Below are 15,363 nucleotides of genomic sequence, written 5' to 3'. Positions count from 1 at the left end.
TGAAAAAGAGGAAATTTCTAATTTGGGAGATGAGGAGGTGAAGGAGTTACATTGTCTTTCTGATGAGCTCCATTCTTTATCTTGGATCCATACCAGTATTAGTTAGAAACAGTCTCGCTTGCAGTGGCTCCGGGAAAGGGATCCTAATTCAAAATATTTTCATGGTACCATGTCTAGCCGACGGCGAGTTAATGGTATCACTACTATTTGTGTGGGGGGTGTTCAGGTCGAAGGTGTTTCTAATGTCAGGGAGATTGTTTTTACGCACTTTGCAGATCATTTTAAGGAGGTTAATTCAATCGTCCCCGAGCAAAAGACTTGAACTTTCGCACCTTGTCATATAGGGAGGGGGGGTTCTTGTTAAGCCGTTTTGTTCCAAAGAGGTTAAAGTTGTGGTTTGGGATTGCGGCAGTTTTAAGTGTCCCAGTCCATATGGGGTTAATTTTGGTTTTATTAAGGATTTTTTCATCACAACGGTAAACTTCTGAAAGGTATAAATAATACTTTCATTACTCTAATCCCAAACAAAGATAGTCTGCATAGTTTAAATGATTTTTGTCCAATATCTTTGATGGGAAGTATGTATAAGGTGTTGGGGAAGTTACTAGCTAATCGATTGCGAAGTGTTATTAGTAGTGTAATTTTGGATACGCAGTCAGCTTTCGTGAAGAGAAGACAGATTCTTGACTGCATTCTGGTTGCTAATGAGGCAGTTGATGAGGCAGAAAAATTGAAAAAATAATTATTACTATTTATGGTTGACTTTGAAAAGACCTATGATCCGGTAGATTGGAAATATTTGGATGATGTTATGGGTAAAATGGTGTTTTCGAATCTTTGGAGGAAATGGATGAAAGAATGTGTTGGCACAACTATTGCAGCTGTTCTCGTGAATAGCAACCCCACTGATGAGTTCCCCATGGCTCGGAGTCTGCGACAAGGTGATCCCCTCACCCCTTTTCTTGTTCCTTTTGGCGGCGGAGGGGTTTCATGTCATGATGGAATCTATAGTTTACAATAATATTTTTACTGGTTATATGGTTGGTCATTAGCGGCCTGTACCGATTTCTAATCTTCAATTTGTATACGATACTTTGATTTTGGGGAAAAGAAGTTGGGCTAATGTCAGGGCTATGTGCACCGTCCTTTTTCTTTTTAAAATTATGTCTAGGTTGATGGTTAATTTTCACAAAAGCGAGCTTGTTGGCATCAATGTTGGTGGGTCTTAGTTACATGAAGCTGCATCGGTATTGAATTGTAATGTTACATGTTTGCATGTGTTGTATTTGGGTCTTCCTGTTGGCGGTGACTCTCGTCGACTGAATCTTTGGGACCCGGTGGTCAATCATATTAAATCCTGACTGTCAAGTTGGACAAGCATATATTTGTGTTTTGGTGGTTGTCTTGTTCTCCTTAAGTCTGTTCTGAGCTCTCTTTCTGTCTATGCCCTTTCCTTCTTCAAATCTCCCTCATGTATCATCTCCTCTATTAAATCTCTTTTAATTCGTTTTTTTTAAGTGAGGACTATATGAAAATTTCTTGGATAGATTGGGAGTCCATTGATGGTCGGATTAGACAAGTGTACCAATTTGTTTACCAAGTAATAAAGTGATAAGTAAAGTATTGTATCCACAGGGTTTGTCGATTCGTCTAAACAGCTCACGTTACTTATTTTAAATTGACGATATAAAATAAAAGAGTTACAGGATAGAGATTGCAATTTTTATTTGTTTGCAACATAGCAAGTTAGCCAGTTTAGTTGTAGAAAAGTAAGCAGCGGTTCAAAAAAAATAAACACCGTATATTTTATTTTTGTTTTGTATTTCTCGATACATGAACCATATCCTAAGAATGTTAACAAATATTTGACAACATTTAATAGAATGTAATAAATACTTTTCGTTTATAGTATATTTTTTTAATTAAACGGAATTAAACCATTTGCTCCTAAAAATCCATCAACAGAAAAACCATTTGCACGTTAAAAACCATTTTCTTCGGTCGTGGTCAAATATTCACACTAGAACTTAAAAGAACGATTTTACCAAAAAAATAAATAAATACTCAATAAAAGGAAAATTTATATATTTTGGTCAAAAAAAATTTAGAAAATAAAATTGATAAACAATCAAAACAATAATAAATATTAAAAAAAAGGATGTAACACACTAATCATTTTTTTAGGGGATGTAACATATTTATCACATAATATATTTTGACCAATTTATTAATATAGTAATCACGTTATAGTCAATATAAATAATCATGTTCTCACTTAAAAAAAAAACAAAAAAGAATCGTGAATACATTAAATATTTGTTTTACTATAAAGTGACATGGGGGCTTTCTACTTCACTTATCTCACTTTTTTAAGTTTTTTTATATTATATATGTCAAAGTCTTGTCAATAGTTTGTTGTGTCAAGTTTCAGTTGTTTTCTCAATGGAAAACTTTAAAAAGCATAGTGAGAATTTGAGTGTAAACAATAAAGGGAAGAACATAGGAGAGAATTCTTTTCAACAGAAAATTGATTTTGACAATGATATTATAACTACCAGTAGACATCTATATCCTTATTCAAATTTTTATGAGGTTCATAGAGATGAATTCAAGAGTTTTATTCAACATATTACTGGAAATCAATCCAATTCACCAAAACCTCACACTAAGGTTACAAGGTTGCAGAAGAATCGACCTCCACCATTGTCCATTGCGAGGCCACCAGTTTTAGTTCAGGTTCCGGATCCATTACCTCCTTCACAGGCTCCATATAACGCATTTCCAGGATATCATGTGCAGTCTGTTACCAATCCTCCTCTAGCTAACAATTCACAAAATAATCTTGATGAGTCTCCAATTTCTACTTTCATGAGAAACTTTCAAGAGTCAAATATGAACTTTGGTAATTCAGAAGGTAACCCTTTTCAAACTTACCCTCATCAACCACAATTATTCAACAATATAAATGTCCAATACAAGCCAATAACCCAATCTCAAGAATACTATTATCCCATGAATGGTAGTGACCAACTAGTGACTGGTTCCTCCTCAACACAAAAAGATGTGTCTAATCTTTCAGTTCCTTTTAATCCTACCAATCCAACTTTCCCTAATAACCAACTTTTGAATGATTTCTCTTCCTCACAAACAAATGGCCCTCGATCATTAACTTCGGAGTTTTTGTTGCCTTCGCTAGAAAGTAACATGAATTTTCTATACCCTCAGTCACCTTATAGCCCTCAACTATCACCAAGCCTTTTCTCTTTGCTTTCATCACCTGAATACCCTTTCTATCCATATCTTCAAAATGGAAATTTATTCCCCGATCCTCCATCTCCACTTTCAAGTATTTTTCCTTCTTTTACAGGTCCTAATAAGCTAGATAATCAATAGACTTCTCAAGGTTCGTTGAGGGTACTCCATTTTGTTCAATTTTATCTTAATTCATAGTCTTATAGCTTATTTTTGTTGATGTAGGGATACTTTTTTATAATATAAACAAATATACAATAGGTGGTTTTCAATCTAAATAAGAGGTTTTCACACATATCAAGTTTTTCCTTTTGTGTTTTCGTTGTCTAAGTGTGGCATTGTGTTGTTCATCGTCTTGTGCGGCGTTTGATTTCGCGTCTTGTTGCGGTGTTCGTTTAGTTCCTATTCAAAGATCTACATCAGTCAATTAAAAATTCAACCAATGATTGGGGCGTCAACGTTGCAGATCCGAAAGCATGGGTATTTTGGTGACTTATGTTTTATCATATTATTTGTAGGCATTTGCCGTTGTATGCTATTAAATTGGGTGATGTGAGTTTGTTCGCAGATTCACCCTTTATGTTTTTAGCGATGTTTGTATCTGATGTACTCTATCGATTTGAATGAATGAATATCGTTTTGTTTTTGTCGAAAAAAAAATATACAATAGGATTGCTTACAAAAATGCTTTATTCTATTGTTATATTTCTTTACTATGTATGGAATAAAGTTGTAAGTATTGTTTTTATTCATCATTTCTATTTCATCGATGGCTATTTAGGACAATTTTATTTGCTCACATGAATTGTGGAAAAGAGAAAAAAAATTACAACTTTTGTACCAAGTTTGAGTGAATTAACTAGTCTTGATTTGGTTTATATATTTTTAGTAAATTGAATGAATATATTAGGAATCGAAGAAAATCCTTCACCGCCATCGTCCAGTTCCCTTCTCTCCACCAATATCTAAAATCCCTTGATCAAGATGTAGACTGTATCATCTGGTGGTGTTCGTTCACTCAACCCCTTATTCATTCACTCTCTTTGTTTCACATTTGATATTATGTGTTACTAGTTTTAGCTTTCTTTGTTCCAGTTATTGCTGCTTTGTATTCCTTTACATTGATTGATGATGTGGTTTGGGTGGTGCGTGTGTGTTATTGAACCAGTTTAGCACATGTTCTAGTTGTTAAAACCATGACAGTGGACGCAGATCTCTTAGCCAGAAATGGCTTTTTATCTTGACGCTTTCTATAAATCAAATTGTTCGATTGTGGATTTGTTATCGTGTTGGCGGTCTAACTCATTGTCATTCCAAAAGTTTTATGTTCGTATGGAATCGTCTCTAGTTTCTTAATATTTTTCCCAGTCTTGTGATTGAATTAAGACTACTATGATATCCTAGTCATTCATTTTGTATGACATGAGACTGTTTGGGGGCATAAAGAGGCTTTATTGCTTGTTGTCATCGTTGTAGGGAGTTGTTGGTACATGATATTTTTCTGTATTGATGATCGGTTCATTCTCCAAATTATACATGTAGTTGGTGCTCGTAAACATCCGCATTCTTATTGATATTTGTTTTTTAGAATTGGGTAAGGTTGTATACATTGTGTTGTTTTTATTAGTTGTACTAACTGTTAGGGTTGATTCGCATTTTTTTATTGGGTCGGGTTTTATATTCCCCCAAGTTTTGTATATTTTCCCCCTTTTTTTAATAATATATATGAATTATTGTCAAAGGATTAGAGTGGTACGCCAACCTATTTGAGACGTTCTCTAGTCTCTTTGATAAGAGTGTGTGTGTGTGTGTGTGTGTGTGTGTGTGTGATGACATAAAATCTTAAGTTATTTTAACCAAATTTTTAAGTCATTTTAGTAATTATTTGAGTCAAAAATAGTGGAGTTTTAGAGAAGTTTTTATTTTGTAACGTTTTCATATCGAGTCATCTAATTATAGTTTTTCCATAAACCAAATATATCGAAGGTGATTTGTAAGTACTCTATTGAAAAATCATGAAATTCGGAAAAGCAATACACCACATGAAGCATTTGGAAGACATGGAAAGAAGATTTAAAGGCGTCTAAAGACATTGCAAGTTGGGGAAATTCTACCCTAAATCCCAAAATAGGTTTGGAGGGAAAAAAACGCTCAAAAAGACAAAGAAAAAGGGAAAAATTACTAAAGTTGAAGCCAGACGCCCTGGGTGTACTGCCATGCACACCGAATGGGCAAAACATTATGCAAAAACATTTTTTCTGTAACTCATGCACGGTGCGCGTATCACAGGCGCGGGGCGCTGATGGTCGGATTAAGCAAGTGTACCAAATTGTTTACCAAGTAATAAAGTGATAACTAGAGTATCATATCCACAAGAATTGTACAATTCACGTTGCTTATTTGAGAACGAAATTATAAAATAAGAGACAAGGGTTTAGAGATTTGCAATTTTTATCTTTTTGCAAGAGAGCAAGTTTACCTCTTTTGATTGCAGAATGTTAGCGGCGGTTAGGATTCTTTGAATCCCCTTTATTCATTTGTTAGATTTATGTAACAATCAAGTCTTATTCAATTTAATTCACGTAAGAGCTATTTAAGTGATGAGTTTGTGGGATGTGATAACCTAATCAGTTTGTCAAGCTGCACTTGATGGTCGCACGGTGATCCTTACGTGCCGGGTTTATACTATCTCGGTCGATTAAGGTCTATCCCTCTGCCTGTTGAGTTGTACCTTCTGATCGCACGATGATCCTTATGTGTGGGGTTTATCTCGCTCAGGGGTAATTAAAACATAAACTTAAGTTTCAATTACTAAATTTCCAAAGGAATGATGGCCAATGTTCCTAAAGGTTTCCAAATCTATGGATCTTATAAGTACATAAACACACTCTCTCTCTCTCTCTCTCTCTCTCTCTCTCTCTCAGTAGTTCTACAAACGGACAACCCTATCAACGTCTACCTTACCAAGGAAAGAGAATGGAGTTAATGGGGTTATTTAAGTTGTGAAGTCATAGTTTCCTTAATTACTAAATAATTACTACCTGATTTCAGCAGATGTTCATCAATATTAGGTATATCACCTCCCTAACTACTTATTGTTAGGGTACACAAGCTTTTAATTTAATTCACGAAGAAATCATGCAAATTAGCAAATCAAGAACATCTGAAGAATTGCGAAGACTTAGGAAGACCAAGAATGAAGATTCAAGAGGCCTCAGAGGACTTACAAATAGGAGGAATTCTGTTCCCAAGTTCCGAGGCAAGTTATTTGAAGACGAATACCTAAAACGACGGAAAATCGGAGAATTTGGGACCAGGAAACAGATGTTATGCGCCTAGGGCATGGAATTTACATACAATGCACCTAGGGAATTTTCCATGCGCCTAGGGCATGATATGGGGTGGACACACATGCGCCCCGTATATTTTCCATGCTCCTCGTGCATCCAAATATGCGGGGAGCAAGCGTCTTTTCCTGCTTTTGTGTTGGGTAAATCCTGCACTTTTATCCCCAACCCAGGTAGAAACTCTCACAATAAATACTAGCCTTCCTCGTTCATAATTTCTCGTTCAGAAGTGTGGCAGTTCAAGAGGAAGGAAACTTTGGAGCTTCAAGAGAGTTTCTATCTTCTCCTTGATTTTCTAAGGTATGATTTTATCTTTTGTAATTTGTTTTTAGTTACCATGTGTAACTAAATCTTTTTAGGTTAGAGTTCTAAGATGAACCTCTATTTATTTTTGTTGAATATTTATTTAATATAATGTTGTTTTTATTTTATTTATCTTTTGTTCGCTATTAAGTTTTATTAGGAAATTCTTAGTTTGTTTATGTAGTAGGTGCAACATAATATTGTTTTTATTTTATTTATCTTTTGTTCGCTATTAAGTTTTATTAGGAAATGCTTAGTTTGTTTATGTAGTAGGTGAAACCCTAGATTAGATACTTAGGTTGTGACAAAGCCTAATATTGTTATTACTATCCTGCTTCTTATATCTTGATATTTATAGCATTATACTAATAACTGTCTGTTTAGGAAGTAATTAGTTAGTAATTAGCAAAAGATACTGAAATCTAGTTGACCCTAGTAATAAGTACTTAGGAGGTGACATTACTAAGACTGAGTAGTAACTCTGCTGAACCTAGGATGTAACTGGTTAGTAATTAAGGAAACAAGTATCTGCTTGAAGGAAATAAGTCCTAGCCTAATAGAACCATTCTCTTAAAACCCTTGGTAAGGTAAACGAGATAGGGCTGCCCGTTTGTAGAACTACTAAGAGTGGAGAAAGAGTGTTCTATGAGTGTCTTAAGATTCATAGATGGGCTAACCTAATGGAACCTAGGCCTTCATTGCCTTGGGTAAAACTGGAACGCCAATATAAGTTTATGCTTTTAGTTACCTTAGAGATGGTAAGACTGCGCACATAAGGATCACCGTTCGATCAACAAGTGCAACCAGACTAAGGAGGGATATACCTAGTTAACTGAGATTTATAGACCCCACACGTAAGGATCACCATGTGATCAGCAGGTGCAGCTCCCAACATCCTAGGTTAGTCATGTCCCAACGGCCTCATCACTTGTATAGTATACCTAAGATAAATAAACGCGACATTACTGTTATTTAATATCCAACAATATAAATAGGGGGATTCAAAGAATCTTAACCGTTGCTTACTTTTCTGCAACCAAAAACAAGTAAACTTGCTCGGTTGCAAACAGATAAAAATTGCAACTCTCTAACCCTTATCTTTTATATCGTCAAACTTACAAAAAGATAAGTAACATGAATTGTGAAGGTGAGAAAAACACAAGAAGGGGTGGTTGAATTGTGTTAGATTTTTCTTCATTTTCTCCGAAGCTGAAAACACTGATCAGGAGCAGATATAGTTCTGCTTCTGAAGTGATGTTCAGGACTAAATGTAGCGGATACAATTGCTCAAGCACAACTGCAAGAGACTTCCTATGCTCCTGAACACAATCAAGAGACTTCTAACGCTCAAGCACAACTGCAAGAGACTTCTAATCAAACAAAATTACAAAGAAAATGTTTGAGGTTGAACAATTGATATACAATCAGTGGTGTTCACAGTACAAATCAGATACAGACTCTTAAGACTATAGAATTTCTAAGATATGAACTTTGAAAAAGAAATTCTAAGTGAACTTTGAATGTAGAACACTTTTAGCAGAGTTTTGGCACTTGTAAATTGTTGTTGAGTCCTTGCCAATCTCTAAGTCTTCACTCCTTTATATAGAGGTGTGAAAGAGACGTTGTGAATTGCCAGCACATCAAAATAGAGTCGTTTGAAGCTTTGATCAATCACCAATGATCTTTTGCCTGATATGGTTATTGCCTATGAAGGATCAATTTCAAATCCATTCCCATTGTGAAGGAACATTGTTGCAGGCAGAGCTGTTTCTCTTGTCTTGTAGCTGAGACAAAAAGAGACAAAAACAGAGTAGTGGAGGTAGTGGTTGTACACTTCGTACAACTGTATTTTGCCAACGCTCTTTAAAGAACAAGCATCCAATGCCTTCAAATCCTTTCAAATTAGTCGTTGCTTCACTCTTCCAGTCTTCTTCACTCTTCCAGTCTTCTGCAATGCTTAGACGAGATTAAATCCATTGAACAGCCTTTGAAGCTTTAAATCTTGCATCTCCTGGTGAACTTCAACTTCTGGTGATCTTGCTTCCGATGAGATGATTCTGATGAGCTTGCTTCTGATGACGTCATCACTTCAGGAGCACTTTGACTTCAGGAGCACTTCTCTTCACATGCTTCAAGCTTCCTTTTTGTTGATTCCTTTGCTCTCTTTTGTTCTTCCAGAACCTATTTAAGATGTCAAATTTTGTCTATGGTCATGTACACTTGAACAAATATTAGCTTATCCAATTGACAATTTTTAATACCTTGTTATTATCAAAACTCTCAAAGGGTAATGTTAAACACATTTTGTTCCAACAATCTCCCCCTTTTTGATGATGACAAACATTAGTATTTAAAATGTGCAATTGTTGTTAATCTAATTAGCAAGTTGACTATAAGGGTTTGAGGTTTGTAAGCTCCCCCTGAGTTCTATCCATGTTAATTAAATTCATCATTAAGAACGAAATATCACTAAGAATAATCTCACGTTAATAGACTAAGAGATGAGAAGAAGATCCTATTAATTTAACTTGATTAAAAATTAAATTAATGGGGCTCAGAGCCTATAAATACTATACATCTACTCCCCCTTTTGTCATCAACAAAAAGTATAAAAACTAAAGACAAAAAGAAAGAGATAGGAAAAAGATAGTGAAAAAAACTATAATCAGAGCATTATATATATATATATATATACACACACACACACATATACATATATATATATAGGGCGGTTAACTTGCACCCACCTAAAAACACTAAGGTGCAAGTTTTTTTTTTTTTGAGAGAACACTAAGGTGCAAGTTAACAAGCTGCACCTACTAGTTATTTACCAAAACACCCATGTTTTTCTATTATAAACAAATATTATTTATGCTATTTACAAAATGTCCTTTTAATTAAAATAAAGTTTAATAGAGACAAAAGGGTGTTTTAGTAAAGTACAAGTACGTGCAGCTTGTTAACTTGCACCTTAGTGTTTTTAGGTGGGTGCAAGTTAACAGCCCCCACTGTTAACTTGCACCCACCTAAAAACACTAAGGTGCAAGTTAACAAGCTGCACCTACTAGTTATTTACCAAAACACCCATGTTTTTCTATTATAAACAAATATTATTGGCTTAATACATCATTTGGTCCCTTAACTTATTTTTGGTTTTCAATTTGGTCCCCTAACTATAAAGTGTCTCAATTTGGTCCCATAAGTCTTATGCCGTTTACTATTTTGGTCCTCTCCGTTAGTATTTTGCAAAATCTGTTAACTCCTTTCCACATGTCACTTAAGATTGATGATCAACGGTTGGATTTAAAAAGCACACATGATATACCGCAGGCTTACAACATATGATAACTATTATTCACCTTAACATCATCATCCTTTTCGAAACACAACAATTCAAAAGTTAGAACCTGTATCCCTAATTCATCTCTTTCTCCATTAAATTCATTTTCTCAAGTTAAGCAACAACACACACTTATTACACATAAATCACCATAATTTTTAAGCATCGCATACAACACAGAACCCAGCCAGAGCAGCACTAACTCTCCTTCCCTCATTTTCACCATGAAACAACCACCACCAACTAAATCATCACCGTTCACTCCTCCACCGCCTCCCACACCAATTACCGTCCATCCATGTCGTAAGCCCACTGATTCTTGATAATCTCGCTTCGAATCTTCATTCGGAATCTAAATCTGAATCTCATGTTTATATGAATGAATCTGAACACTATCTATAAGAGGGTCAAAGATTGAGAAGGAAAAAACATTAAAATGGTAATTTTTTGTCTGGGAATGGTGTTAACACAACCATGAATAATGAATCACATAGAAAAAAAAATCACACAACATTACAAACAAAAAACCATTAATCGGTTTTGGATTCAAAATTGAACAAAAAAATTAGGTTAATAAATTAAGGTTACAAATTTTCAATTTTCAATAATGGTACAACAAAATCCGTTTTTCGCGGTGGCGGATCGAGTTTCCGATGATCGGAATTTTCAGATCCGATGAAAAAAATCGCAAACTTTGAAAAATGAAGAGAGAAAAAATTGAATAGGATAAGAAAATTGGATTATGCGTCGGGATTGTTAATGATGAATTTTTGAAAGGAAAAAAATTGGATTTTTTTTTATGAAGGTTAGATGAAGATGAAGAGGGAAGAAGATGACAATAAAAATTATCATATGTTGAGAGTCCACGGTATGCCATGTGTGCTTTATAAATCCAACCGTTGATCATCAATCTTAAGTGACAAGTGGAAAGGAGTTAACAGATTTTGCAAAATACTAACGGAGAGGACCAAAATAGTAAACGACATATCACTTATGGGACCAAATTGAGACACTTTATAGTTAGGGGACCAAATTGAAAACAAAAAATAAGTTAAGGGACCAAATGATGTATTAAGCCAATATTATTTATGCTATTTACAAAAATGTCCTTTTAATTAAAATAAAGTTTAATAGAGACAAAAGGGTGTTTTAGTAAAGTACAAGTAGGTGCAGCTTGTTAACTTGCACCTTAGTGTTTTTAGGTGGGTGCAAGTTAACAGCCCCCATATATATATATCAGAGCAAAAACACAAAATTAGAAGTATAGACATAAGTTCATATGCATAATAATTGATCAGAAGCGCAAAAAGTTGAGTTCAGAAGCAAAATTAGATCAATAGCAAAAGTGAAGTCAGAAGCACAATAATTTTCATAAGATGCTAAACAAAGAAACTTAAGACAAAAGCTAAACAAGCAAAAAAAATGTGTGCAACTAAGGGTTGGCTTGTTTGCTAAACATCTCCATCATCTGTTTAAGCATCTTGTTAGTTTCTTCTTGTTGTTGCTTCATTGCTTCTTGTTGTAGCTTCATATCATTCTTAAAATCCTCATTGCTCTTAATCAAATTTTCTTCCTTGACTCTTGCTTCTTCTAGCTTAGCTTCAGTAGCAGACTTATATTCAAGCAAGAGTAGCTTCTGTTCCAAGAGTTCTTTTTGAAGCTTCTTATTCTCCCTTTCCAAATCAGCATTTCTTTGTATCAGATCCAAGTTGGTAGAGGCTGATTTGAAGTTTACCTTGCTCAAGAAAGTCAGATCCAATTCCTTGGGATGCACACCAGAAGGAATAAAGTCAGTATCATCTCTTCCTCTTATGCTTCGAGGATTTTGCACCAAAGTTCTCAGAATCTTAACTTCTTGCAGATTGCTATCAACTCCTTTCAGCCAATCTTGAAGCTTTTGTTGACCCATGACTTGAGCATCAGAACATGTTCTTTGAAGTGCAGTCAAGATGTAGTCAACTCTTTCCTTCATTCTTTGCCATTGCTTCTCATAGCTTTCCTTGTGAATCAAGTCATTCCTAGCTTGAATTAACTTGTTTAGCTCCTTAAAGATATTCTCACACACATCTGTTAGAGTAGTAGAATCTAGAAACAATGTGGGTGGAGAAGGGATATTTGGTTTGGCAGGAGCAATTGGTTGAATGACTAGATTAGATGATGATGATGGTTGGTCATTTATGGAGGTTGGAGTTTGATGGCTGGTTGAGGGTTGATCAGAAACAGACTTTATAACCACATTAGAGGAAGAGTTTAACTGCTCATCCTATGCATCAGAAGCATCTGATGTGATCATATAGTCAGGTTCACTGACGGTTTCAGGGATAGCAAGAGTTTCAGCTTGTTCAGGAACAGTTTGTTCAAAACCAATATGTTCAAGGTTAGAGATATCAGGGTGAGTTGTTGAGGCCATTTGTTGGTTTGGTGCTTGGTGTTAGGGGCTTTCTACAGCAACTTCCATATAAGCTACTTTAGAGGCTCTTTGCGAGTTGGACTCAACACCTGGTAGTTCACCAGAATAGTGACTAACCAAGTTGTCTAACACTGATGTTTCTAATGTTTGATTGGTTGAAGTAGGATGAGATGATGATGATTCATCTACATTTACATTGTCAGAACCTACTTGTTCACCTACTACTTCTGCATCAACATGAATAAAGTTTAAAGGTTTAATCATTGGTGGTTGGAAAGGATGATTTGGGGGTAGTCTTTCACAGACTTTGTTCATCATCTCAGACATATCCCCTATCTTTTCATCAACACTGGGGATTATAGGCTCAAAGGGGATGCTTTTTGTAGGCTTTTTATGGAGTTTGGTTGATGGTGAAAGACCTTTGTGGGTGGTTGAGTAAACTTGGCCAATGGGTATATCATCAAAATCTAAAGAAGATGATGAGGATGTGGATTGGGAGGATATGAAGGGGGTTGAATCTGATTCTACTGCAATAACATCATAAGTGTGTGAGGAATCAAGATTACCTTTGTCTGCTTCTGGTGCAGCAGCTCCTGAACCAGTAGTTTCATCCTCCTGAGCTTTTTCAGCAGCCTTTTCACTCACAATCATCAGCATATTCCCAGCTTCTGAAGTCACCAAACCTTGTATTTCTTCAGTAGCTTGGACAACCTCCTGAGCATCTGTAATTGCATCTGCTCTAGCAAGGCTGGATGCAGGGACCTCAATCTCTTTTGCAATCTCCAGGGCCTTCTGAAGTGCAGCATCATCCTCATCCTTCTTTCTCTTCACCTCCCTTGTAACCAAATCAGTAGCAGCTGCTATCTGCTCTTCATTTTCAGCCACATATGTAGATTCTTTCAATTTTCTGATAGTTGTCTTCCTCTTCTTCTTTGGGATTAGAGGTTGTTCATGAGCAGTTTGTGAAGAAGCAGCAACTTTCCCACTTCTGGTTCTCTTGTTCAAAACCACATCAGCATTTAGGTCCTGAACTTCCTCCTGAATGGTTGGTACAGCAGGACCAACAACATTCACTTTAACAGGAGCCTTCTCCTTCTTTTCCTTCTTGGCCTTAGGAGCATCATCCAGATACTCATCCTTGGTTATTGCTTTCCTCTTGGACTTCCTGCTTCTTGCTATAGGCAAAGCACTACCATACATGTTCTCAGGAACATCTTCAAGTCTGATGACCTTTCCTGTTGTTGCAAAATGGTCTTTGATATAATTCATCTGGACTTCAAGAGGGTCCTTCTTGCATATGGGAGGAAAGTCTTCCATCAGATTTGAATGTGCATTTGATTCACTCAAGTCAGTACTGAGCTTTGTGAAGGCCTCAATCAACTTCATGTTCTTGAGTGTTCTCCCATTGATGACCTTGCCAGTTTCAGTCTCAAGCTGCTCATCAGTGAAGAAGTTGACATTACTGAGAGCTTTCAGAATCCCTCCTTGATGAAGGATATCTGAGATGAGTCTTCCATAAGGAACCCAACATCTTTTGTTCTCCTAGCTTTCCCTAAGCTCCTTGATCATATGCTTGAAGATATATTTGGGCACATTAGCTTTCTCCTTCGTGATGAAGTAGTGAAGGAATACCATGTGCTCCAAAGATGGTTGATCACTGCCACCACCTTTTGGTAGCAGATTCTCATTCTGAATCTTTAGAAGCATCTTCTTCTCCATGCTTAAATCTCCATATACACATTTCTTTGTGTTGTTGAACATGGATTGATTGACAATCTCGTTCCATGGACTGGTCTTGGGATTAGATATCCCACCTGTGTGTTTTCCTGATGCATCTCTTCTGAGAACAAATGCTATTATCTCTTCAGAAATGAAAACTGGGATGCCCATCATGCTAGACCTGATCTCAGTGCATCTGAACGGTTCCAGCCCCATTTCTTCTCTTGTCTTCCCTTTCAAAGTGGGGTCAATCAGCACCTACTCTGTTTCTTCCAACTTAGTAGCATTTCTATCATAGGCATGCGCTCTCACCCAGAAGTGCCTGACCAAGGTCTTGTATGTTGTGTCATTCAATATATTGAAGTACTCCATCAAACCTTGTTCTTCGTAATAGCTTCTGATGTTGCAACCATGGTGTTCTAAAGAAGTGAAATCAACTGGATTCTCCGTTTGAATCCTAGGGTCCCATTCTTCCAAAGATATGGTCCTTCCTTTAATTTCGTAGACAGGTGCTTCTTGCATGCTAGATGATGATTCTGGAACTGAACTTGAGGACGCCATTGATGTTGAAGAAAACTTTTAGGGTTCTAGGTTTTGATTGTAGAGAATGTGTTTACTTCGCAGAGAACAGTTGAGAAAAGAAAGTCTAGGTTGTGAAATGAGTAGTGTGTGAATTGTCTAAGTGTTTTGAGTAAAAAACGATTGCAATTCAGTAGGGGATAAACAAACATAGCATTAATGACTTGGGGGGCACCAGATAGTACTTTCAAAGCATAAAATCATCATTGCCCTCTTACGTTATACACCAGTACACATAAGCCACGTCAGAAGTTTCTTAGAGTAACTGCCAAGTTAGTGGGACAGGTGTTACCAAAAGTAACTTCCAGCGTTTCCACTAACTCTGCTATTCAGGAGCACAAAACCCAGCTTCTGGACTTCAGATGCTGATGTCATCTTCAGAGGCACATTTTTCCTCAGAACCTCAACAAAGA

General features: G+C 36.2%; 1 pseudogene; it reads right to left on the bottom strand.

The window, feature by feature from the left end:
• Positions 1 to 12,673: 12,673 nt before the first annotated feature.
• On the bottom strand, positions 12,674 to 14,932 carry LOC146929876 (uncharacterized; annotated as a pseudogene).
• Between the last annotated feature and the right edge of the window lie 431 nt (positions 14,933 to 15,363).

The sequence above is a fragment of the Medicago sativa genome, chromosome 4, assembly GCF_051527215.1.
Source record: "Medicago sativa cultivar Bolivia chromosome 4, Bolivia_mono, whole genome shotgun sequence".
NCBI classification, from domain to species: domain Eukaryota; kingdom Viridiplantae; phylum Streptophyta; class Magnoliopsida; order Fabales; family Fabaceae; genus Medicago; species Medicago sativa.
Note: the sequence above shows the minus strand (reverse complement) of the source record. Positions and strands in the feature narration are given on the sequence as shown.